At 48.8% G+C, this 25,327-nt stretch overlaps 1 long non-coding RNA gene across 1 annotated transcript; it reads right to left on the bottom strand.

Annotated features, from left to right (window-relative positions):
• Positions 1–4,599: 4,599 nt before the first annotated feature.
• Positions 4,600–21,429, bottom strand: LOC137300445 (uncharacterized). The gene is made up of 3 exons (XR_010958093.1): positions 21,376–21,429; positions 21,109–21,212; positions 4,600–5,561 (listed from the first exon to the last, which is right to left on the bottom strand). It is a non-coding gene; the product is annotated as an uncharacterized lncRNA (long non-coding RNA).
• Positions 21,430–25,327: the final 3,898 nt, after the last annotated feature.

Genomic DNA, 25,327 nt, shown 5'->3' with positions numbered 1-25,327 from the left:
AGGAGGAGGTGTGGAGGGAGGAGGAGGTGTGTGTGTGAGGAGGAGGTGTGGAGGGAGGTGGAGGTGTGGAGGGAGGAGGAGGTGTGTGTGTGAGGAGGAGGTGTGGAGGGAGGAGGAGGTGTGGAGGGAGGAGGAGGTGTGGAGGGAGGAGGAGGTGTGTGTGTGAGGAGGAGGTGTGGAGGGAGGAGGAGGTGTGGAGGGAGGAGGAGGTGTGTGTGTGAGGAGGAGGTGTGGAGGGAGGAGGAGGTGTGGAGGGAGGAGGAGGTGTGTGTGTGAGGAGGAGGTGTGGAGGGAGGTGGAGGTGTGGAGGGAGGTGGAGGTGTGTGTGTGAGGAGGAGGTGTGGAGGGAGGAGGAGGTGTGGAGGGAGGAGGAGGTGTGTGTGTGAGGAGGAGATGTGGAGGGAGGAGGAGGTGTGGAGGGAGGAGGAGGTGTGTGTGTGAGGAGGAGGTGTGGAGGGAGGAGGAGGTGTGTGTGTGAGGAGGAGGTGTGGAGGGAGGAGGAGGTGTGGAGGGAGGAGGAGGTGTGGAGGGAGGAGGAGGTGTGGAGGGAGGAGGAGGTGTGGAGGGAGGAGGAGGTGTGGAGGGAGGAGGAGGTGTGTGTGTGAGGAGGAGGTGTGTGTGTGAGGAGGAGGTGTGGAGGGAGGAGGAGGTGTGTGTGTGAGGAGGAGGTGTGGAGGGAGGAGGAGGTGTGGAGGGAGGAGGAGGTGTGTGTGTGAGGAGGAGGTGTGGAGGGAGGAGGAGGTGTGGAGGGAGGAGGAGGTGTGGAGGGAGGAGGAGGTGTGTGTGTGAGGAGGAGGTGTGTGTGTGAGGAGGAGGTGTGGAGGGAGGAGGAGGTGTGTGTGTGAGGAGGAGGTGTGGAGGGAGGAGGAGGTGTGGAGGGAGGAGGAGGTGTGTGTGTGAGGAGGAGGTGTGGAGGGAGGAGGAGGTGTGGAGGGAGGAGGAGGTGTGGAGGGAGGAGGAGGTGTGGAGGGAGGAGGAGGTGTGGAGGGAGGAGGAGGAGGTGTGTGTGTGAGGAGGAGGTGTGGAGGGAGGAGGAGGTGTGGAGGAGGAGGAGGTGTGGAGGGAGGAGGAGGTGTGTGTGTGAGGAGGAGGTGTGGAGGGAGGAGGAGGTGTGGAGGGAGGGAGGAGGAGGTGTGGAGGGAGAAGGAGGTGTGGAGGGAGGAGGAGGAGGTGTGGAGGGAGGAGGAGGTGTGGAGGGAGGAGGAGGTGTGGAGGGAGGAGGAGATGTGGAGGGAGGAGGAGATGTGTAAGGAGAGTTGTTTGGAGGTTGAGAGGGAGCGATGCCCAAATTAATATCAAAAAACCAGAGAGAGGAAGAAAGGCTGCAATAATTAGAGGTTAGAGGTGAGAGAGGGATGGCCTTTCAGATGACGAGTATTTTCTGTTATCCTCTCCAGCTAGAAGAGTTTCCTCAGATACAGGATCAGAATTTGAGTCTTGGACAAACTTAGGATTAAGAGATAGTTCAGAATTGTTGAGGGAAAAGGACTGTTTGGCAGCAAGAAGCAAACCAAGGTTCATGGGGCCAACTTTAGTGATGGAGATATGGGACCAGAGGAGACAGTGAGACTGAGAACATCGACAGCTGGAGGACGGAGGGTGGAGCCAGTGAAGGTCAGAGGTGGGAGCTGTTGGCTGTGTGCACGTGTGAGTGCATGTGTGTGTGTGCATGCGTGTGTTTGAGTGAGTGCATGAGTGCGTGAGTGATTGCGTGTGTTCATGAGTGTGTGTGTGAAGTACGAGTACATCACCGACTCTTACAATGTGCTGAGGGAGGATGATATTGGGATGCACTGGGGCAGGGGGTTAGCTCTGTCCACTGATGTATTATGGGTTAATGCAGTCTCCTGGAGCTTGGTTTGATTGCCTTAAGGAGTCAGGAAGGAAATTTAATTGACCATTTATTTCATTGCTGTTTGTGGATCTTGCTGTGCGCAAATTGGCTGCCGCGTTTGTCTACATTATAACATTGACTACACTTCAAAAGGACTTCATTTGCTGTAAAGAGCTTTGGGACGTCCTGAGTTGGTGAAAGGCACGATATAAATACAAGTCCTTTCTTTCTCGGGGATAAGGTGAATAGACCTACGGCTCTTTTCTTGCCCTCTAATGATGATATACTTACTTTCTCTCCTTCACTGGAACTTACGTTGTTCGAATCACTGGTAAATCCCCGCCTGGAGCTTTAGAAATCGATGAGATCCTCTAGATTAACGGAATGATATTGGATGGAGCCTGCAGCAGGCTCCAGCTCCCCTGCTGGTCCATCCCATTGATGCCAAAGCTTCTCTCGTGCTTCCTGGCAGCCTCTGTCAGTGAGACAAGTAACCTGTTTGAAACTCCAGCAATGTTACTGGTGATCTGCTCAGTGCATGGTAACTCGATACATCAGTAATTACTGCAATGGACTTGTTTGGGTTTAAACCAATGACTTTGAGAGTAATGGATACCCGGGAGTGAGTTCTAAGTTGTGATAGATACTGCGAGCGAGGGACAGCGGGAGCGAGGGACAGCGGGAGCGAGGGACAGCGGGAGCGAGATACGCAGAGAGTGATGGATATCGGGAGTGAGATACGCAGAGAGTGATGGACACCAGGAGTGACACACGCAGAGAGTGATGGACACCGGGAGTGAGTTACACAGAGAGTGAGTTACACAGAGAGTGAGTTACACAGAGAGTGAGGGATACTGAGAGTGAGGGATACTGAGAGTGAGGGATACTGAGAGTGAGGGATACTGAGAGTGAGGGATACTGAGAGTGAGGGATAGAGAGTGAGGGATAGAGAGTGAGGGATAGAGAGTGAGGGACACAGAGTAATGAATACAGAGTGATGGATACAGAGAGTGAGGTACACAGAGTGATGGATACAGGGAATGAGGTACACACATAGTGATGGATACAGGGAATGAGGTACACACAGAGTGATGGATAATGGGTGTGAGGTACACAGACTGATGTGTACAGGGAGTGAGATACACAGAGTGATAGATACCTGGTCATGAGAGGGTGCTCCTGAAGCTGATCACACTGAGCTTTCCAGGTAAATCCTTCGGGATGTGATCCCGGTGATTGTGCCGCAATTGTGCACCACAGGCACTGACACAGTTGCTGTTTGTGAGGGGCAGAGAAGGGTACCTCAGAACATAGGAACAGGAGGCCATTCAGCCCCTCGCACCTGCTCCACCATTCCGTTAAATCATGGACCAGATGCCCTCCAGAACCTTACTGAAGTGGCCAGTCCTCATTTGTGGAACAGGGGGAGACCATCTGACCCATCTCCATTTACCCGCCTTTGCTCCACATCCCTTATCCAACAAAAATTTTATCAATCTCAGTCTTGAAAGCTCCAATTGACCCCCAGCATCCACAGCCTTTTTGGGGGAGAGAGTTCCAGATTCCCACTCCCCTTTGTGTGATGAAGTGCTTCCTGACATCACCCCTGAATGGCCTGGCTCTAATTTTAAGATTATGCCCCCTTGTTCTTGATTCCCTGACCAAAGAAATTTGTTTTGCTGTATTGACCCTATCGAATCCCTTTATCATTTTAAAGACTTCAAACTGATCTCCCTTCAACCTGTCTACATTAACACCTGGATTCAGAAACCCAATGCAAACCGGTTAAGTGCACAAATGACCCTAAATTAAGGGTGGGGAGTAGGAGTTGAGTATGAAGGAACAGGCAGAATTAGATTTAAAGACATGACTGACACTACAACATCTTATCACATCTTGTGGAAAAAAAAGTGCTTCACATACAATGAATCGCTTTAAAGTCTAGTGATTAGAATTAGAAGTTTACAACATGGAAACAGGCCCTTCGGCCCAACATGTCCATGTCGCCCAGTTTATACCACTACGCTAGTCCCAATTGCCTGCACTTGGCCCATATCCCTCTCTACCCATCTTACCCATGTAACTGTCCAAATACTTTTTAAAAGACAAAATTGTACCCGCCTCTACTACTGCCTCTGGCAGCTCGTTCCAGACACTCACCACCCTTTGAGTGAAAAAATTGCCCCTCAGTTTTGTATCTCTCCCCTCTCACCTTAAATCTATGCCCCCTCGTTATAGACTCCCCTACCTTTGGGACAAGGTTTTGACTATCTACCTTATCTATGCCCCTCATTATTTTATAGACTTCTATAAGATCACCCCTAAACCTCCTACTCTCCAGGGAAAAAAGTCTCAGTCTATCCAACCTCTCCCTATAAGTCGAACCATCAAGTCCCGGTAGCATCCTAGTAAATCTTTTCTGCACTCTTTCTGGTTTAATAATATCCTTTCTATAATAGGGTGACCAGAACTGTACACAGTATTCCAAGTGTGGCCTTACCAATGTCTTGTACAACTTCAACAAGACATCCCAACTCCTGTATTCAATGTTCTGACCAATGAAACCAAGCATGCCGAATGCCTTCTTCACCACCCTATCCACCTGTGATATGTAGTAAACGCAGCAGCCATTTTGTGCACAGCAAGAGCCCACAAACAGCAAATGAGATGAATGACAAGTTAATCTGCTTTTAATGATGTTCATGATGTGGAGATGCCGGTGATGGACTGGGGTTGACAATTGTAAACAATTTTACAACACCAAGTTATAGTCCAGCAATTTTATTTTAAATTCACAAGCTTTCGGAGATTTTCTCCTTCCTCAGGCAAATGATGTTGGTTGAGGAAGGAAGGTTGGCCAGGACACCGGGGAGAACTCCCTTGTTTTTTAAATAGGGTTATAGGACTCTGACCCCTCCCTCTTGTTTTAAGGTATTTGTTTAGCATATCAGCAATATTCCATCAAGATTTAATAAACATAAATGCATACAAGTTAATAGGAAAATTTGGACTGAAGTACAAGTGTAAAGATTCATTTATAAATATAGAATCATAGAAGCTTACTGCACAGAAGGAGGCCATTCGGCCCATCATGCCCGTGCCAGCTCTTTGAAAGAGCTATCCAATCCACTCCCCCTGCTCTTTCCCCACAGCCCTGCACATTTTCCTTTTCAAGTATTTATCCAATTCCCTTTTGAAAGTTATTATTGAATCTGCTTCCACCGCCCTTTCAGGCAGCGCATTCCAGATCAGAACAACTCGCTGCGTAAAAAAAATTCTCCTCATCTCCCCTCTGGTTCTTTTGCCAATTACCTTAAATCTGTGTCCTCTGGTTACCGACCCTCCTGCCAGTGTTAGACGAGCAACAAAGCGAACCAAAATGTAAAAGCTCGTTACGTGTACACTATAGAAATAAGATTTAAAAATAAAAGTTAATTTGAAATAATAACAGGGGGGCAACCGTATTTGTTGGGCGCAGTAGAAATTGACGTCAGTAACAATCCGTCCCTGGCTACGGGCCTGGTTAACGTACCACGAGGCATTATGAGAGAATTGGAAATGGAGCTTGGCCAGACTTGTCCAGTTTGGAGACAGGTGGAGATACAGTACTGGAAGAGAGAGAGTGAATGTGGCATGAGGCCTTTATGCCCATCTACAGTAGGGACTGCCAGCCCTCCAGGACTGTCCTGGAGTCTCCAGGAATTATAGATGAATCTTCAGGTCACTGCTGCAAGAAAAAACAGGAGAAAAATCATAGGCGGCATTACAAAAAAAATTGTGTTATTGTTATTTTCTTTCAACACTTTAATTTCTTGCTATAAACATTTTTGGAGATGAGGGAGAAAAGGCTGTTTCACTAACAACATCAAATATCATCCAATTGGGTAACCAAGAGTCTCTTCCCTTTCCAATTGGCCATGGGAAGGCCCGGAAGATGGACCAATGGCGGGAGAGTAGGGGCGGGATGGTTTGAGGTGGGAGATCATGTGGTGAAACCTCCAGGAATACATCCAACCAGAGTTGGCAACCCAATCCTACAGGTGGAGTCAGCCATGACAGCAGACAGTTGAGCCTGAGTAACTATGGCAACCACTAGTACTACTTATTAAGCAGCTTAAAGACTTCAAAGTACAGGTGTACTGGAGGTATTATGTGAGAGAACAGTGGTCTCCAGTCTCTGAGAAAGCCCTGAGGTGGGATAAACATTAGAAGTCAGATCCTGTTGTTAATTATTACTTGTTATGTTGCGCAGACAAACTTTGCTCTCTCTCTTTTATCAATCTATTTATACGTTATTCTCGACCTCCAGCTTCCTTTCTTTTTCCAAGCACCTGGAAAGGATAAGACGTACTTTACATAGAATTTACAGCACAGAAACAGGCCATTCGGCCCAACTGGTCTATACTGGTGTTTATGCTCCACACGAACCTCCTCCCACCCTACTTTATCTCACCCTATCAGCACATCCTTCTATTCCTTTCTCCCTCATGTGTTTATCGAGCTTCCCCTTAAATGCATCTACACTATTCGCCTCAACCACTCCATGTGGGAGCGAGTTCCACATTCTCACCACTCTCTGGGTAAAGAAGTTTCTCCTGAATTCCCTATTGGATTTATCAGTGACTATCTTATATTTATGGCCCCTAGTTCTGGTCTCTCCCCACTAGTGGAAACATCATCTCTACATCTACCCTATCAAACCCCTTCATAATTTTGAAGACCTCCATCAGGTCACCCCTCAGTCTTCTCTTTTCTAGAGAAAAGACCCCCAGTCTGTTTGGTCTTTCCAGATAGTTCTGGTATCATCCTTGTGATAGTTCTCAGTTCTGGTATCATCCTTGTGAATCTTCTTTGCACCTTTTCCACGAGACCAGAACTGTGCACAATACTCCAAGTGTGGTCTAACCAAGGTTCTATACAAGTTTAACATAATTTCTCTGCTTTTCAATTCTATCCCCCTATGAACCCCAGGGCTTTGTTTGCATTTTTTATGGCAGTATTAACCTGCGTCGCTACTTCTAATGATTTGTGTATCTGTACCCCAGATCCCTCTGCTCCTCTACCCCATTTAGACTCTTATTTTCCAAGGAGTGTGTGGCCTCCTTATTCCTCCTACCAAAATGCTCCACCTCACACTTATCTATATTGAAATTCATTGTACTTGTGTAAGTCTTTATCGTGAATGTCAGTTTGGCTCATTTGGTATGCCTCAGGCCTCCGAGTCCCTCGCCACTGATTCCAACCGCCTCCCCGGCCACTCTCTCAAGGCCGCACTGCGTTGTATGTGACCTGGGTGTCCCGTTCAGCCCTGACTCCATAATCCTCTCCGTTACAGAGACCGCCCATTTCCACCTCTGCATCATTACCCACTCCATCCTACCTCAGCCCCTCAGACACTGGAAACCCTTATCCGTACCTTTATCACCTGCAGCAGCTGTGGCTCAGTGGGCAGTACTCTTGCCTCTGAGTTAGAAGGTTGTGTGTTCAAACCCCCCTCGAGACTTGAATCCAGACTGACAGATTTTTGATGTGTAAGGGTATTGAGGGACACGGAACCAAGGCGGGTAAATTAAGTTAAGATACAGATCAGCCGTGATCTAATTGAATGGCGGAACAGGCTCGAGGGGCTGAATAGCCTCCTCCTGTTCCTATGTTACTGAGGGAGTGCTGCACTGTCGGAGGTGCCGTCTTTCGGATGAGACGTTAAACCGAGGCCCCGTCTGCCCCCTCAGGTGGATGTAGAAGATCCCATGACACAAATTCGAAGAAGAGCAGGGGAGTTCTCCCCGGTGTCCTGGTCAATATTTATGCCTCAACCAACACCTAAAAACAGATTATCTGGTCATTATCTCGTTGCTGTTTGTGGGATCTTGCTTGCTGCGTTTCTTACGTTACAACAGTGAGTACACTTCAAAAGTACTTCGTTGGTTGTAAAGCGCTTTGGGACGTCCTAAGGTTGTGAAAGGCGCTATAGAAATGCACGTGTTTCTTTCTTTCTACGTGTCTCTGCACGCGTGTGTGTGTCTCTCTGTGTGCTCGTGTGTGTGTGTGTGTGCGTCTCTGTGTGCTCGTGTGTGTGTCTCTGTGTGCTCGTGTGTGTGTGTGTCTCTGTGTGCTCGTGTGTGTGTGTCTCTGTGTGCTCGTGTGTGTGTGTCTGTGTGCTCGTGTGTGTGTGTCTCTGTGTGCTCGTGTGTGTGTGTCTCTGTGTGCGCGTGTCTCTCTGTATGTGCATGTTTGTGTGTGTGTGTCCCCGTGTGTGTGTGTTTGTGCGTGTTTCTGTGTGCATGCCTGTGTGTGTGTGTGTGTGTGTGTGTCTGTGTGTGTGTGTCTCTCTGTGTGTGCGTGTCTCTGTGTGTGCAGGTGTGCATGTGTGTATCTGTGTGTGTGCGTGTGTCTGTGCCCGTGTGTCTCTGTGTGTGTGTGTGTGTCTGTGCCAGTGTGTCTCTGTGTGTGTGTGTGTGCCCGTGTGTCTGTGCCCGTGTGTCTCTCTGTGTGTGTGCGTGCGTGTCTCTGTGTGTGTGTGTGTGCCCGTGTGTCTGTGCCCGTGTGTCTCTGTGTGTGTGCGTGCGTGTCTCTGTGTGTGTGTAGGGACAGTGGGAGGAGTCTGACCAAAGGTTACAATTGTACAGCAGCGATGGAAGTCTGCGAGGTTGAGGGGGAGGGGAGGAGCAGGAAGCAGCGAGTGAGTGTTTGCATTCTGCTGTGTCTGTGTAATGGAAAATCCCCTCTGGGGTGGGATGTGTGCAGCAGTATATCGAGTTACAGCGTCTGATTACCGGCTCAATTCTGCCTCCATCACTCCTCGCACAGGCCTTTGTCAAACCTCTGCAAACTGTTTCCTTTTGATCTAGGAGGGGAACATTACAGATTGCCTCTCCTACCCTGCACTCGAAAGACTTTGATTAAAAAAAAGTAACATTTACTATTACACATTGGCCGAATGAAACTAGTGTGTGTGTGTGATTAGGACGCGGGTTCCTGACACGTCGACCCCTTGTACAGGGTAGAATGGTCTTTGTTCACGACTGTTTGAGTGAACTGATTTCTGTTAACTTTTTGTAAAATTATACAAATTGGTTTCTCTCGCACTAGGCTAATTTCCATCCTTTCCCTTCCAGTTTTCTCTCCCTCCTCTCCTGAAGGTGCTGACTCTCACTCGGGTTTTACTCTCCCGGTTGGTTTTACTCTCCTTCCTCTCCTGTATCTTTGGAATTCTGCACATTCTAATCATCATCTGTATCTCAATAATACTCTCTCGTTCCTCCTAAGCTGCAATTGCAACATCCTACACAACTCTTAGGGATATAGGAACAGGAGGAGGCCATTCAGCCCCTCGGGCCTGCTCCGCCATTCAATTGGATTATGGCTGATCTGTATCTCAACTCCATTTCCTGCCTTTGCTCCATATCCCTTGATATCCTTTTACCCAACAAAAATCTACTGATCTCAACCTCGAAAACCCCAATTGTCCCCCAGCATCCATGGCCTTTTGGGGGAGAGCGTTCCAGATTTCCACCTCTTCCTTCTCCTTTACATCCTCCCTGTGTTGAAACCAAGATTGTCTACACCATCTCCAACTCTAACTCATTCTTTGCCAAGGGCTCAGACCTCCTCCCCTCCTCCAGTCTTCCCTTCCTCTTACAATCTGCAGGATTTAAAACTCAAACTTGGCGTCGCCACACCGCTACATCTCAATTTGCTTCATCTTCCCTCCTAATCTTTCCACCCTTGCTGCTGTCCGGTCCTTCACTTGGGTTTCTTAAATAAAAAGGCAATTTCTTTTTAAAAAAAAATTAATTCTGGGGATGTGGGCGTCGCTGGCAAGGCCGGCATTTATTGCCCATCCCCGAGTTGCCCTGAGAAGGTGGTGGTGAGCCTTCTTCTTGAACCACTGGTAGCGGGTTTGATACAACCCGAAGGGCCTCTATCCGTGCCGTATGACTCTATGACTCTATGACAACTGAGGGCCTTGCTAGGTCACTTCAGAGGGCAGTTAAGAGGCAATCATGTTGGTGTGAGTCACATATAGGCCCAGACCGGGTAAGTGAACCAACTGGTTCACTAATGTCTCTGAAGGGACGTTAATGAACCAGTTGGGTTTTTATGACAACCCGACAGCTTCAGGGTCACTTTTACTGATGTTCAGATTTTTTTAAAAACTGAATTCAAATTCTCAAACTGCCCATGGTGGGATTTGAAATCGGGTTCCCTGGGTCACTAGTCCAGTTTTAAGGCTGCTTGAGGAGCCGTTGATAGTTAGGGTCACGTACCCCTCCGAAAGCTACTCCCCACGGGTCAAGTGGGGAGCTCGATGTCCCGCAACACGTGAACTGACTTGGAGTGAGGGAAGAGGTCACACTGTCAACTGGGAGGGAATCAGCATTCAGTTCAGCTCACCCTGACCTAACACAGAGAGATCTCTACTGACTTTTATCAGTAGGTACATTGTGCATCCAAAAATAATATTGGCAGATTCTTATATAAGAAATATAATTTTCCTTCTCTAGAAAAGAGAAGACTGAGGGGTGACCTGATAGAGGCCTTTAAGATGATGAAAGGGTTTGATTGGGTAAACGTAGAGAAGATGTTTCTACTTGTGGGGGAGACCAGAACTAGGGGCCATAAAAATAAGATAGTCACTAATAAATCCAATAGGGAATTCAGGAGAAACTTATTTACCCAGAGAGAGGTGAGAATGTGGAACTCGCTCCCACAAGGAGTGGTTGAGGCGAATAGAATCGATGCCTTTAAGGGGAAGCTCGATAAACACATGAGGGAGAAAGGAATAGAAGGATTTGCTGATAGGGTGAGATGAAGTAGGGAGAGAGGAGGCTCGTGTTGAGCATAAACACCAGCATAGACCAGTTGGGCCGAATGGCCTGTTTCTGTGCTGTAAATTCGATGTAACTCACAAAATTCTGAAGACACGAGAAGTCACTTCCAACGTTCTCTTCTGTACCTCAGGTGACCATTACTTCACCTGTCAGCCTCCAAATTGAGTGGCTCTAAAGATATTCATCCATGGTGGCATCACAGCCAAGCTCGATCTTCGGTTGACATCCACGCACGGACACCTTCCAGCGAGGGTCACTGGATAGTGATCGAGAGGGGATCCCTGGATGATTTTTATTCCACCCCCCTCCCCTGCCTCTGTAGTCCGAGAGTTTTGAGAACAATTACTGCAACCCAGTCATCTGCCCAGGTGAGTCCATCTACTTCAGGACAGCCCAGGGATCAAACTCGGGACCTTCCTGATCTGCATAACTCACTATCACATCAGGCGGTGTATTTAGTCACTGGAGGAGATCAGTGGCTCTCTTTAAGTTTGATATTTCATAGAATCTTCCAGCACAGAAGGAGACCATTCAGCCCATCGAGTCCGTTCCGGCTCTTTGAAAGAGCTATCCAATTAGTCCCACTCCCCTGCTCTTTCCCTGTAGCCCTGCAATGTTTTTCCTTTTTGAACTATTTATCCAATTCCCTTTTGAAAGTTATTATTGAATCTGCTTCCACCGCCCTTTCAGGCAGCGCATTCCAGATCAGAACAACTCGCTGCGTAAAAAAAATTCTCCTCATCTCCCCTCTGGTTCTTTTGCCAATTACCTAAATCTGTGTCCTCTGGTTACCGACCCTTCTGCCAGTGTAAACAGTTTCTCCCTATTTACTCTATCAAAACCCTTCATGATTTTGAACACCTCTATTAAATCTCCCCTTAACCTTCTCTGCTCTGAGGAGAACAATCCCAGCTTCTCCAGTCTCTCCACATAACTGAAGTCCCTTTTCTTGTCTTGGATTGAGTTTGAAATGTCTAGTCCTGTTAAGGATCCTTGAAAATTTAGGGGGTAATTTTCATAGAATCACACAGCACAGAAGGAGGCCATTCGGCCCATCGTCCCTGTGCCGGTTCTTTGAAAGAGCTGCCCAATTAGACCCATTCCCCCTGCTCTTTCCCCATAGCCCTGTGAATTTGACCCTAATCTGGCTGGGTGGGAAGAGGTCGGGTTCGAGTAAGTTGCCTGTTTTATACCCCGCCCGATTTTATTCTCTGTTGAAATCAATGGACAGTAAAATCGGACAGGGTGTAAAACCAGTGTCTGACCCGAACCAGTTGTTTCCCGTTTGACAGTTTAAATTAAAATGACCCCCTTAGTGTCACAGGCCCTTCCTGAGACCCCCTGGATAACTTGGGCTGCTGTAGACTGGGTGTTGACCCCTCCCCTCTATGAGAGGGGTACTGCAGCTCATTCTGTACAGAAGCCTGGGTCACCTTGACCTAAACTCAGTATGATCTCGGCTGAGTTTTATCTCCCACCGGTATTCTGCATCCAAAAATAATATTGGCAGATACCACTTTTAAAAAAAAGTTGCCTCTCCAAGTGACAGCAGTGAGACATTCCAATTCTTATTCATCACAAACATTTTTCCTCCCTCAGTCCCTCAACATGCCAACTTGCTGCTGAGTTACAATCCCACTGGCACCGTTCGCCATCGCGAACCTGGTCCAAGCAGCCAGTTTACACTCATGATCCTACACTGAGTATTGGCTATTCGACCACGAGGGCATCACGCTCTAGCCTAATCATCCCTTCAAGACTCTTATCTTCACCTTGAAATCCCTCCACTGTGGCTCAGAGGGTAGTGCTCTCGCCTCTGAGTCATAAGGTCATGGGTTCAAGCCTCACTCCATAGACTTGAGCCCATAATCCAGGCTGACACTCCAGTGCAGTACTGAGGGAGTGCTGCACTGTCGGAGGTGCTGCCTTTTGGTTGAGACGTTAAACCGAGGCCCCGTCTGCCCTCTCAGGTGGATGTAAAAGATTCCGTGGCTACTATTTCGAAGAAGAGCAGGGGAGTTCTCCCTGGTGTCCTGGCCAATATTTATCCCTCAACCCAACATCACTAAAACAGATTAACTGGTCATTATCTCATTGCTATTTGTGGGACCTTGTTGTGTGCAAATTGGCTGCTGCCAACAGTGACTACACTTCAAAAAAGTACTTAATTGGCTGTAAAGAGCTTTGGGAGATCCTGAGTTTGTGAAAGGCGCTATATAAATGCAAGTCTTTCTTTTTCCCATGGCCTACTTTAGCGATCTCCACCTATATATCCCTGAACACATCCCCCGCTCCCCCAACACCAGGTCACTCCTTCTCTGCTATTCCCTCCGATGGCTGCCATTTCATGCATCAGGGTTGTGTTGTCTAAAACTTCCCGCCTGATTCCCTCTGCCTTTACACCTCCCTCCCTGCTTTTAAGAACCTTCTAGAAGACCCGGATTTTCCTTTATCTCCCTGCATGAACACCTCCATTAAATCTCCCCTTATCCTTCTCTGCTCTAAGGAGGACAATCCCAGCTTCTTCAGTCTCTCCACATAACTGAAGTCCCTCATCCCAATGGACCAAACCACTTCCATTTCACTCCCATTGTACAGAATCCCAATAGACAACTGTCCAAAAGCTTGGTCAAAGAGGTAGGTTTTAAGGAGCATCTTAAAGGAGGAGAGAGAGGCGGAGAGGTTTAGGGAGGGAATTCCAGAGTTTAGGGCCCAGGCAGTTGAAGGCACGGCCGCCAATGGTGGAGCGATGAAAATCGGGGATACGCAAGAGGCCAGAATTGGAGGAGTGCAGAGATCTCGGAGGGTTGTAGGGCTGGAGGAGGTTACAGAGATAGGGAGGGGCGAGGCCATGGAGGGATTTGAACACGCAGATGAGAATTTTAAAATCGAGGCGTTCCCGGACCGGGAGCCAATGTGGGTCAGCGAGCACAGGGGGTGATGGGTGAACGGGACTTGGTGCGAGTTAGGATACGGGGCAGCAGAGTTTTGTTTGAGCTGAAGTTTACGGAGGGGGGAAGATGGGAGGTCGGCCAAGAGAGCATTGGAATAGTCGAGTCTGGAGGTAACAGCACGCACCATTTGATCGTTAGCTGCATTAGGGGTAATAAATGTGGAATTAAAACCATGGGTTTTTTTTTGATACTGTTAATCAGTGTGTCCAGGAGGAGCTGTGTTGAATTACAAAGGATCAGCAGCAGGGAAAAGGAAAGCAGAGATAGAAACAATGAGGCGCTGGAGTCGGAGGGATAATCAGGCTGATGTTAATTGCAAGCTGGCAAGTTGCTTTGTTTTAAGTCTCAATGAAACCTGGAGAGAAACTCACCCCCTGGCTGGTTGGTGAGAGAATTCTGTGATACCCCATCGACACTGATACCCACCCCAGTGTCATTCACACTGATTGCACTCCGGGGAAGGGCCCTGGCAAACTTCCCAGCATTCCCCTCATTCTGCTTCAGTTCAGTTTGGAGCTGACTGTATGAATCTCCATGACCTTGTGTACGTTTCCAGTACATTGCGGAGTTTCCCTCGGAGCTGGTGTAACCTGCTCACTGCCTTTGTCCATTCCGACACGGTGTGTGCTCGGCCAGCTCCCCCGGGGGAGCAGTGGGCGCATGGCGGTCTGGATCTCCCGGGAGCTGAGGGTCGAGCGCTCGTTGTAACACGCCAGGCGGACAGCCTCAACCCGCCACGCGCTCGATAATATTGGTCACAAAGGAGTTCATGATGCTCATGGCCTTGGAACAGATACTGTGACTGGGGTGAACCTGCAGCATCACTTTGTAGATGTACAACAACAGCAACTTGCATTTATATAGCGCCTTTGACGCTTCACAGGAGCGATTATCAAACAAAATTTGACACCGAGCCACATAAGGAGATATTAGGACAGGTGAGCAAAAGCTCGGTCAAAGGAGGAGAGAGAGGTGGCGAGGTCTCGGGAGGGAATTCCAGAACTTAGGGCCGAGGCAGCTGAAGGCACGGCCGCCAATGGTGGAGTGATTAAAATCGGGGATGCGCAAGAGGCCAGAATTGGAGGAGCGCAGAGATCTCGGAGGGTTGTAGGGCTGGAGGAGGTTACAGAGAGAGGGAGGGGCGAGGCCACGGAGGCATTTGAAAACAAGGATGAGAATTTTAAAATCGAGGCGTTCCCGGACCGGGAGCCAGTGTAGGTCAGCGAGCACAGGGGGTGATGGGTGAACGGGACTCGGTGCGAGTTAGGATACGGGGCAGCAGAGTTTTGGATGATCTCAATTTTATGGAGGGTGGACGGAGTAACACGCCTTCATCTACCTCCTCGGCTGTTTGTCGCCCTTTGCTGGCGTTTCATTCAGAGCTTCCTCGTCGTCCTTCTCGGGTGCTGATTCCTTCTGAAGGTGCCTCGGGTCCAGACCCCGTGGGCACTGGCTGCCCTACAGCAACCTCACTCTTACTGAGTCAGCCAAGGGAGTGAGAGTGTCGGCCAAGGTTATACAGCCAGGGAAGGGATAATCACAATCCCGTCCTCGCCCTGCTTTCTGGGAGGAGTCACTGGGCAGTAATTGGAAGAGACGACCCGGGCTGATTTTCTCCTTCCTCTATCTCCAGGGGCACTGAGGCCAAAATCATCGCACTGACTCCAGAGTGAGATTAGCTAACTCGACACAGATCTAAGGATTGGTGTCTGTGGCTCAGTGCTGCACCAGGCCATGCACCTTCCCACCAAACAATCACCAGCTGAGGTTAACCTTTACACGCATTGCCTCACATTTTTGCTGGAAGATGTGAGACTCGCTAAATACTTTGGTTTATCCAGCTGGTAGGATACACTATAGACTAGGAAGAGCTCCCGGTTTGGTGCCCAGCCTGCACTGAGTTAGCTTATCCCGGGATACTACAATTGGCCTCAGTTCCCTGAAGTTAGGGAGAGGTTCCTGATCCCAACACTCTGACCACGGAAAGCACCTTTTGGTTGTCCGATCTTTCCTAGTTGCTGACTCTCACTAAAAGCAGATGATCTGGTCATTATCACATTGCTACCTGTGGGATCTTGCTGTGCGCAAATTGGATGCCATGTTTCCTACATTACAACAGTGACTACACTTCATAAAGCACTTCATTGGTTGTAAAGTGCTTTGGGACATCCTGAGGTCACGAAAGGCGCTATATAAATGCAAGTCATTCTTTCTTCGATGCAGAGTAATTTGGGGCTAGGTATTGTGACATGCCCCCTCTCAAACATTTGTTCTCCCCTTTTATCTCCTCCTCTGCTCATGGCAGTGGTGCATGCTGGCGGCTGATGCTGTTCATCTTTCAGTATCTCGCCTTGCGTGAACCCAGACGGGTGGCTATTGCACCATGGGCGGCATCACAGCCAGGCCTGATCCTGTCTTCAGCCCATGTTCTCACACACAGGCACAGACACGTTACGGCTGGAGTCACTGGGGGGTGTGGCGGATTTTATTTTTCCTAGTCTGGGGAGGGCACTGAGGCCAACTCTAGTGCCCCAGTCAAGGTCCCAGCTCATGGATCGATAACCCAGCATCACACATTGCGAAGTGCTGGGAACCGAACCTGTTCTCTGGTCAAGGTTTTGTTCTTAAACTAGAATCGTCTCAGAACACTCAAAACAAGGGAGTTTTCCATCCAAACAGGAAGGGCTTCACTCCTGGAAACGCTGCACAAGGACCCAAACTGAACTATCAGAAATCACGGTATGGGGATGCCTGCAGGGAGCAAACCATCTGTGACCTGCAGAAACCTGGTAATTTTGTCCCACAAACTGATGAAAAACACATGGGTCCATGAGCACAAATCCAACATTCTTCTGTTGCTGTGAGCCAAGCAAACAGGAACATTTTGTCCCTTTTAGGCATCCATGCTTGTGTTTACATTTAAATTTATCACGGTCACAATATTGGGCCCAATAGTGAAATCTTGAGCCTCATAATCCAGGCTGACACTCCCAGTGCAGTACTGAGGGAGTGCGGCATTGTCAGAGGTGCTGTCTTTTGGATGAGACGTTAAACCGAGGCCCCGTCTGCCCTCTCAGGAGGACGTAAAAGATCCCACGGCCACTACTTCGAAGAAGAGCAGGGGCGTTTTCCCTGGTATCCTCTGCCAATATTTATCACTCAACAAACACAACTAAATCAGATTATCTGGTCATTATCACATTGCTGTTTGTGGGATCTTGCTGTGCGCAAATTGGCTGCCACGTTTCCTACATTACAACAGTGACTACACTTCAAAAGTATTTAATTGGCTGCAAAGCGCTTTGGGACGTCCTGAGGTCGTGAAAGTTGCCATAAAAATGCAGGTCTTTCTTTCTTTTCTTTTTCTTAACATTAATTGGACTGGGCCCGAAACTCCGTGGGGCTTCTATTAGCAAACTTACAGCAGCAGACCAGCAAAACCCCTCCCCCACCTCCCCAGGGAAATGGCGGAGATCTGGTTGTGCCGGGGCTCCGCCGTTTCCTGGCTGCCTGGTGAGGGATGGGACCTCTGTCTGCCCCTTCTGAGGAGCCTGGGGTGGGGGGTGGGCGGAGACTCCTTAAACCCGGGATTCCCCCACCCCCCCACCCCTGTGCCGGGTGGGGGACCTGAGTTTGGGTGAGCCGAGAGAGTGGGGGTGTACCGGCCTCCACAAGAGCCACACTGGTGAGGTCCAACCCATCCAAATAGCTTGAACCAATTCCCCACCCACTCCCCCCATTGTTGTGCAATGAGGAGGAAATTCATTCAAGATCATAAAACTGGCTGTGTGAATGGTTCAGTTGGTAATTTTCTCGGGATGTGGGCGTCCTTGGCAAGGCCGGCATTTATTGCCCACCCGAGTTGCCCCTTGAGAAGGTGGTGGTGGGCTGCCTTCTTGAACCACTGCAGTCCGTGTGGTGATGGCGCTCCCACAGTGGGGCACTAACTGAGCTGTACGGACCAGGAAGTTCCAGGTACAATCCCTGTTCTGTGCTGATCCCAGCTGGGGCGATACAATTAGCTTCTGTGATCCATGTTACAGAGCGGGGAAATCGGCCTTGATGCCTGCTCTTTATTACTCTCCGGTGATTCCCGCAATAGAGAAAGATAGATGTTGCAGTATTTTTTTTTATTTGTTCATGGGATGTGGGCGTCGCTGGCGAGGCCGGCATTTATTGCCCATCCCTAATTGCCCTTGAGAAGGTGGTGGTGAGCCGCCTTCTTGAACCGCTGCAGTCCATGTGCTGAAGGTTCTCCCACAGTGCTGTTAGGAAGGGAGTTCCAGGATTTGACCCAGCGACGATGAAGGAACGGCGATATATTTCCAAGTCGGGATGGTGTGTGACTTGGAGGGGAACGTGCAGGTGGTGTTGTTCCCATGCGCCTGCTGCTCTTGTCCTTCTAGGTGGTAGAGGTCGCGGGTTTGGGAGGTGCTGTCGAAGAAGCCTTGGCGAGTTGCTGCAGTGCATCCTGTGGATGGTACACACTGCAGCCACTGCGCGCCGGTGGTGAAGGGAGTGAATGTTTAGGGTGGTGGATGGGGTGCAAATCAAGTGGGCTGCTTTGTCCTGGATGGTGTCAAGCTTCTTGAGTGTTGTTGGAGCTGCACTCATCCAGGCAAGTGGAGAGTATTCCATCACACTCCTGACTTGTGCCTTGTAGATGGTGGAAAGGCTTTGGGGAGTCAGGAGGTGAGTCACTCGCTGCAGAATACCCAGCCTCCGACCTGCTCTTGTAGCCACAGTATTTATATGGCTAGTCCAGTTAAGTTTCTGGTCAATGGTGACCCCCAGGATTTTGATGGTGGGGGATTCGGCGATGGTAATGCCGTTGAATGTCAAGGGGAGGTGGTTAGACACTCTCTTGTTGGAGATGGTCATTACCTGGCACTTGTCTGATGCAAAGGTTACTTGCCACTTATCAGCCCAAGCCTGGATGTTGTCCAGATCTTGCTGCATGTGGGCACGGACTGCTTCATTATCTGAGGGGTTGTGAATGGAACTGAACACTGTGCAATCATCAGTGAACATCCTCATTTCTGACCTTATGATGGAGGGAAGGTCATTAATGAAGCAGCTGAAGATGGTTGGGCCTAGGACACTGCCCTGAGGAACTCCTGCAGCAATGTCCTGGGGCTGAGATGATTGGCCTCCAACAACCACTAACATCTTCCTTTGTGCTAGGTATGACTCCAGCCACTGGAGAGTTTTCCCCCTGATTCCCATTGACTTCAATTTTACTCTGGCTCCTTGATGCCACACTCGGTCAAATGCTGCCTTGATGTCAAGGGCAGTCACTCTCACCTCACCTCTGGAATTCAGCTCTTTTGTCCATGTTTGGACCAAGGCTGTAATGAGGCCTGGAGCCGAGTGGTCCTGGCGGAACTCAAACTGAGCATCAGTGAGCAGGTTATTGGTGAGTAAGTGCCGCTAGATAGCACTGTCGATGACACCTTCCATCACTTTGCTGATGATTGAGTGTAGGCTGATGGGGGGGTAATTGGCCGGATTGGATTTGTCCTGCTTTTTGTGGACAGGACATACCTGGGCAATTTTCCACATTGTCGGGTGGATGCCAGTGTTGTAGCTGTACTGGAACAGGTTGGCTAGAGGCGCAGCTAGTTCTGGAGCACAAGTCTTCAGCACTACAGCTGGGATGTTGTCTGGGCCCATAGCCTTTGCTGTATCCAGTGCACTCAGCCGTTTCTTGATATCACGTGGAGTGAATCGAATTGGCCGAAGACTGGCTTCTGTAATGGTGGTGATATCGGGAGGAGGCTGAGATGGATCATCCACTCGGCACTTCTGGCTGAAGATGGTTGCAAACGCTTCAGCCTTGTCTTTTGCGCTCACGTGCTGGACTCTGCCATCATTGAGGATGGGGATGTTTACAGAGCCTCCTCCTCCCGTTAGTTGTTTAATTGTCCACCACCATTCACGACTGGATGTGGCAGGACTGCAGAGCTTTGATCTGATCCGTTGGTTGTGGAATTGCTTAGCTCTGTCTATAGCATGTTGCTTCCGCTGTTTAGCATGCATGTAGTCCTGAGTTGTAGCTTCACCAGGTTGGCACCTCAGTTTTAGGTACGCCTGGTGCTGCTCCTGGCATGCTCTTCTACACTCCTCATTGAACCAGGGTTGATCCCCTGGCTTGTTGGTAATGGTAGAGTGAGGACTATGCCGGGCCATGAGGATACAGATTGAGCTGGAATACAATTCTGCTGCTGCTGATGGCCCACAGCGCCTCATGGATGCCCAGTTTTGAGCTGCTAAATCTGTTGTGAATCTATCCCATTTAGCACGGTGGTAGTGCCACACAACACGTTGGATGGTGTCCTCAGTGCGAAGACGGGATTTATTTTGGGCCTCTTGTGGCATCAGGATGTCCCAGAGCATTTACAACTAATGAATTTCTTTTGAAGTGTAGACACTGTCATAATCTACCCAAACGCGGCAGCCAATTTGAGCACAGCAAGCTCCCACAAACTGCAATGAAATAATTGACCAGTTAATCTGTTTTTTACTGATGTTGGTTGAGGGATAAATATTGGCCGCGTTACTGGGGAGAACTCCCCTGCTCTTCTTCGAATAGTGGCCATGGGATCTTTTACATCCACCTGAGAGGGCAGGTGGGGCCTCAGCTTAACATAGAATCATACATTCCATGAGAACATTCGGCCCATCGTGCCCGTGCCAGCTCTTTGAAAGAGCTATCCAATTAATCCCATTCCCCTGCTCTTTCCCCATCGCCCTGCAAATTTCTCCTTTTCAAGTATTCATCCAGTTCCCTTTTGAAAATTACTATTGAATCTGCCTCCAGCAGTGCATTCCAGATCATTACAACTCACTGCATAAAAACATTCTCCTCACCTCTCCTGTTTCTTTTGCCATCTTATCCAAAAGACAGCACCTCTGACCCTCCCTCAGTGCTGTACTGAAGTGTCAGCCTACGTTTCGTGCTTAAGTCCTGCAGTTGGGCTTAAACCTTTGACTCAGAGGCAAGAGTGTTACCACTGAGCCAAACTGCACTTAAAGAAAAAAAGAACTTCCATTTATACAGCACCTTTCATGAGCTCAGGATGTCCCAAAGTGTTTTACAGCCAGTTAAGCTGTTTTAATGCAAAGTCACTGTTGTAATGTAGGAAACATGGCAGCCAATTTGTGCACAATAATCCCACAAACAGATAATCTGTTTTAGTGACATTGGTTGAGGGATAAATATTGACCAGGAAGCACTCCCCTGCTCTTCTTCAAATAGTGGCCATGGGATCTTTTATGTCCACCTCAGAGAGCAGACGAGGCCTCGTTTTAACTTCACATCTGAAAGACAGCACCTCCAACAGTGCAGCACGCCCTCAGTACTGGCACTGGGAGTGTCAGCCTGGATTTTGTGTTCAAGTCTCTGGAGTGGGTTTTAGAACCCACGACCCTCTGACCCAGGGGTGAGAGGTGAGCCACAGCTGACACCCAACTAAAGCTGACTAACCTGCTGACATTCATCATCCAGGCAGACACAGGAATGGCCATTTGAGTGGATGTATCAGAGGGCAGTCGGTGTCTGTTTAACTAAATCCCAGTGAGAGTCATCACCTTCAGAAGAGAAAGGGAGAAAACTGTAAGAATCAAGCCATAAAAACCAGCACTTCACGGGTTAAAATTCTTTGTAAACCGGGGCAGGCGAGAGAGAGAGAGAGAAAGAGAGGGTTTTTTTTATTATTATTCTGTTCCCACAGCTTGAAACCGACTCTTTCACCTTTGCTCCTTGGATCCCGGGAACTGGCAGAAATTACCAGAGGCTGGGAACGAGGAAAAGAGGCCCTAAACCTCATTCCAGACAGTGTCTAGACAGGCTGCAATTACTGCCAGCACAGAACAGTCAAGCACAACTATTTGAAGTGAAGGGAAACTCAACAAGAATTAAGGAGCAGTGCCTGCCCACTCAGGAACTTTCAAATCAGTTCATTTTTCTTTCTTTCTCCCCCTCCCTCCATCACCACTGTTCATTGGGCTGTACTTTAAATTATTGGCTGTACATTATATCACATGCTGTGCATTTATAGAGGTAATTTTTCTGACTGCGCTGCCATTGGAGTGTCTCGGTCCCATTCACTCCCATTGTACGGAATCCCAATGGACCAAACCCCTTCCCATTCACTCCCATTGTACGGAATCCCAATGGACCAAACCCCTTCCCATTCACTCCCATTGTACGGAATCCCAATGGACCAAACCCCTTCCCATTCACTCCCATTGTACGGAATCCCAATGGACCAAACCCCTTCCCATTCACTCCCATTGTACGGAATCCCAATGGACCAGACCCCTTCCCATTCACTCCCATTGTACAGAATCCCAATGGACCAAACCCCTTCCCATTCACTCCCATTGTACGGAATCCCAATGGACCAGACCCCTTCCCATTCACTCCCATTGTACAGAATCCCAATGGACCAAACCCCTTCCCATTCACTCCCATTGTACAGAATCCCAATGGACCAAACCCCTTCCCATTCACTCCCATTGTACGGAATCCCAATGGACCAAACCCCTTCCCATTCACTCCCATTGTACGGAATCCCAATGGACCAAACCCCTTCCCATTCACTCCCATTGTACGGAATCCCAATGGACCAAACCCCTTCCCATTCACTCCCATTGTACGGAATCCCAATGGACCAGACCCCTTCCCATTCACTCCCATTGTACAGAATCCCAATGGACCAAACCCCTTCCCATTCACTCCCATTGTACGGAATCCCAATGGACCAGACCCCTTCCCATTCACTCCCATTGTACAGAATCCCAATGGACCAAACCCCTTCCCATTCACTCCCATTGTACAGAATCCCAATGGACCAAACCCCTTCCCATTCACTCCCATTGTACAGAATCCCAATGGACCAAACCCCTTCCCATTCACTCCCATTGCATAGACACATGTAAAACAATTAGACTGTAAATCCTGTCCCAAGAACAAAATATTTCTCAATGATTTGGTTTGGATGTTCAGCCGTTAAATACAGTCTATCTGGAGCCATGTCTCAGCTGGAGACAGCAGCAAACTCTCAGTGTGTCAGCTCAACGCTGCCCATTTGTTGATGAGGTTGAGCTGCTAAACCAATGATTCAGTGGGCCGTGGGACCGAGGGTTGTAAATTTCTGGTTGTGACTTTGAATGTCCGATCCAAGCAAAACATACTTGGGAAAAATGTATTTTTTCCGATTCTGTGATATTTCAAAGAAGTCTAAAGACAAGCCGTAGAAAAGAAGTGGATTCTTCATCCTCATCCCTCCCTCTCCGCTCAGTTTTCTCTCTTCCTCTTCTAAGGGCACTGAGTGTTGCTGGCATACAGTTCCATGGGACCCAACAGCACCCCCACCCCCCGCCCCCCCCAGCCCTGTAACTCAGCCAAGTACTTGAGCTTAGATAGTGACAGTCTGCAGGCTACTTGTTCATGGAGACATCACAACTGAGACCGGTCTCATCTTCACCAAACACCCCCACAGTCAGTAGTCCCTGGAATGAGAGCAGGACCTGGAGTCTATCTGATTTTCACCTCACCAACTCCAGGAACCCCCCCAAGACCAGTTCCAGTGCCCCACCTGCTCCCCTTGGCTGAGATAGGAACAGGAGGAGGCCGTTTAGCCCCTCGAGCCTGTTCCGCCATTCAATTAGATCAGGGCTGATCTGCATCTTAACTCCATTTACCCGCCTTGGTTCTGTAACCCTTAATCCCCTTACCCAACAAAAATCTATCAATCTTAGTTTTGAAATTTTCAATCGACCCCCAGCCTCAACAGCTTTTTGGGGGAGAGAGTTCCAGATTCCCACTCCCCTTTGTGTGATGAAGTGCTTCCTGACATCACCCCTGAACGGCCTGGCTCTAATTTTAAGGTTATGCCCCCTTGTTCTGGACTCCCCCCACCAGAGGAAATAGTTTCTCTCTATCTACCCTATTGAATCCTTTAATCATCTTAAACACCTCGATTAGATCACCCCTTAATCTCCTATACTCGAGGAAACATAGGCCTAGTCTATGCATCATGGTTCAGCTAATTCGGAACCTCACCCTGCGTATGGCTCAGCCACTCGGCCATCAGGGTGAGTAACCTACACTTAACAACTGAGGTCACAACTTGTCCAACCTTATTGGTTGGTTTGCATCTTCGCTGGACACCAAGCTGAGGCACACATCTGTCCACTCTTCCTTCTGTACACATTTCTTTTCACTTGGCCCTATTAAATTTCATCTGTCGTTGATCTGCCCATTTATATCATTTTGTCTAACTCACCCTTTGTCTCACCTTTCTCTTTCTCAGTTGTCCCTCTTTCTCTCTCTCCTTTGTTTCCCTTTTCTCTCTCCATTGCTGTATTCTACTCTTTAACTTTCTGCTCTCTTCCTTTGGGGGGGGGGGGTGGGGGGGTGATTTTAAACCCCAGGAACGGGTGGGTTGGGGGCAGGAGGGAGTTGAAAATAGTTGGGTTTTTTTTTTGGATCACAACCGCAAAATTTTCGGACTTTGCATTCCCAGTGGGAAGCCTGGACTTTTCCGTGCCGACGTTAAATCCGGAAATAAAGCCGGGCTGGGTCGCGACCCAAAAAAAAACAACTATTCTCAACTCCCATCCGGCCCCAACCCACCTGCTCTTAGGGTTTAAAATCACACACTCTGTCTCGGTGATCTCCCTGCCGTCTCTCATCAGTTCTTTTTTTGCCTCTCGTGTTTCTCCTCCGCCTCCCACTCCCCCATCCCTTTTTTCTCTTTCAAAGTTCCTCTCACACATCTTTCTCTCTCTCAATGTTTCTCTTTCACTAGATATCAACGGATGGTAAAAATCTCATCCATCCATGAACAGTCTACGGTCCTCTGCCTTTCGCAGGAGATGTCTGCCCTCTCAGGTGGATGTAAAAGATGCCTTGGCACTATTTGTAGAAGAGATGGGGAGTTCTCCCCAGTGTTCTGGCCAATATTTATCCCTCAACCAACACCTAAAAAAACAAATTATCTGGTCACGATCACATTGCAGTGTGTGGGATCTTGCTGTGCGCAAATTAGTTGCCGTGTTTTTTACATTACAAGTGACACTTTAAAAAAGTACTTCATTGGCTGTAAAGTGCTTTGGGACGTCCTGAAGTCATGAAAGAAGCTATATAAATGCAAGTTTATAGAATCATACAGCACAGAAGGAGGTCATTCGGCCCATCATGCCTGTGCCAACTCTTGGAAAGAGCTATCCAATTAGTCCGATTACCCCCTTTCCCTGTAAGTTCTTCCTCTCTTTTCATTCTTTCACAGCATCCAACTGTTTCTTAAATGATTCCAGGGTTTCTATCCTCACTCCCTTTGCCCAGTCAATTCCCTGTGTACATCACTCTCTCTGTGTAAAGAACCTCCTGACATCAGTCCTAAGTTTGCTCCTTGCACTATTGTCACAATTGGGTTTGAAGTATTGGGGTTGATTTTACCCCCAGCCTGGTGAGGGTGAGGGAGTCACGCGGCATTCTCAACACACTGCTGCCCTAGGCCATCATAACTTACCTCAGAACAGGCACAAGATGACCGCCTGCCCCAGGCAGGTGTGGGGCCTACTTTACACAGAAACGTCTCAGCCCAATGACATCGCCAGTGGGCGACACCATTTTTATTCACTGATTCAGGTGGCCGATCCCAACAACTCTGGTTGGACATATTCCTGGAGGTGTC

This window comes from Heptranchias perlo, chromosome 31 (assembly GCF_035084215.1).
Source record: "Heptranchias perlo isolate sHepPer1 chromosome 31, sHepPer1.hap1, whole genome shotgun sequence".
Classification (NCBI taxonomy): domain Eukaryota; kingdom Metazoa; phylum Chordata; class Chondrichthyes; order Hexanchiformes; family Hexanchidae; genus Heptranchias; species Heptranchias perlo.
Note: the sequence above shows the minus strand (reverse complement) of the source record. Positions and strands in the feature narration are given on the sequence as shown.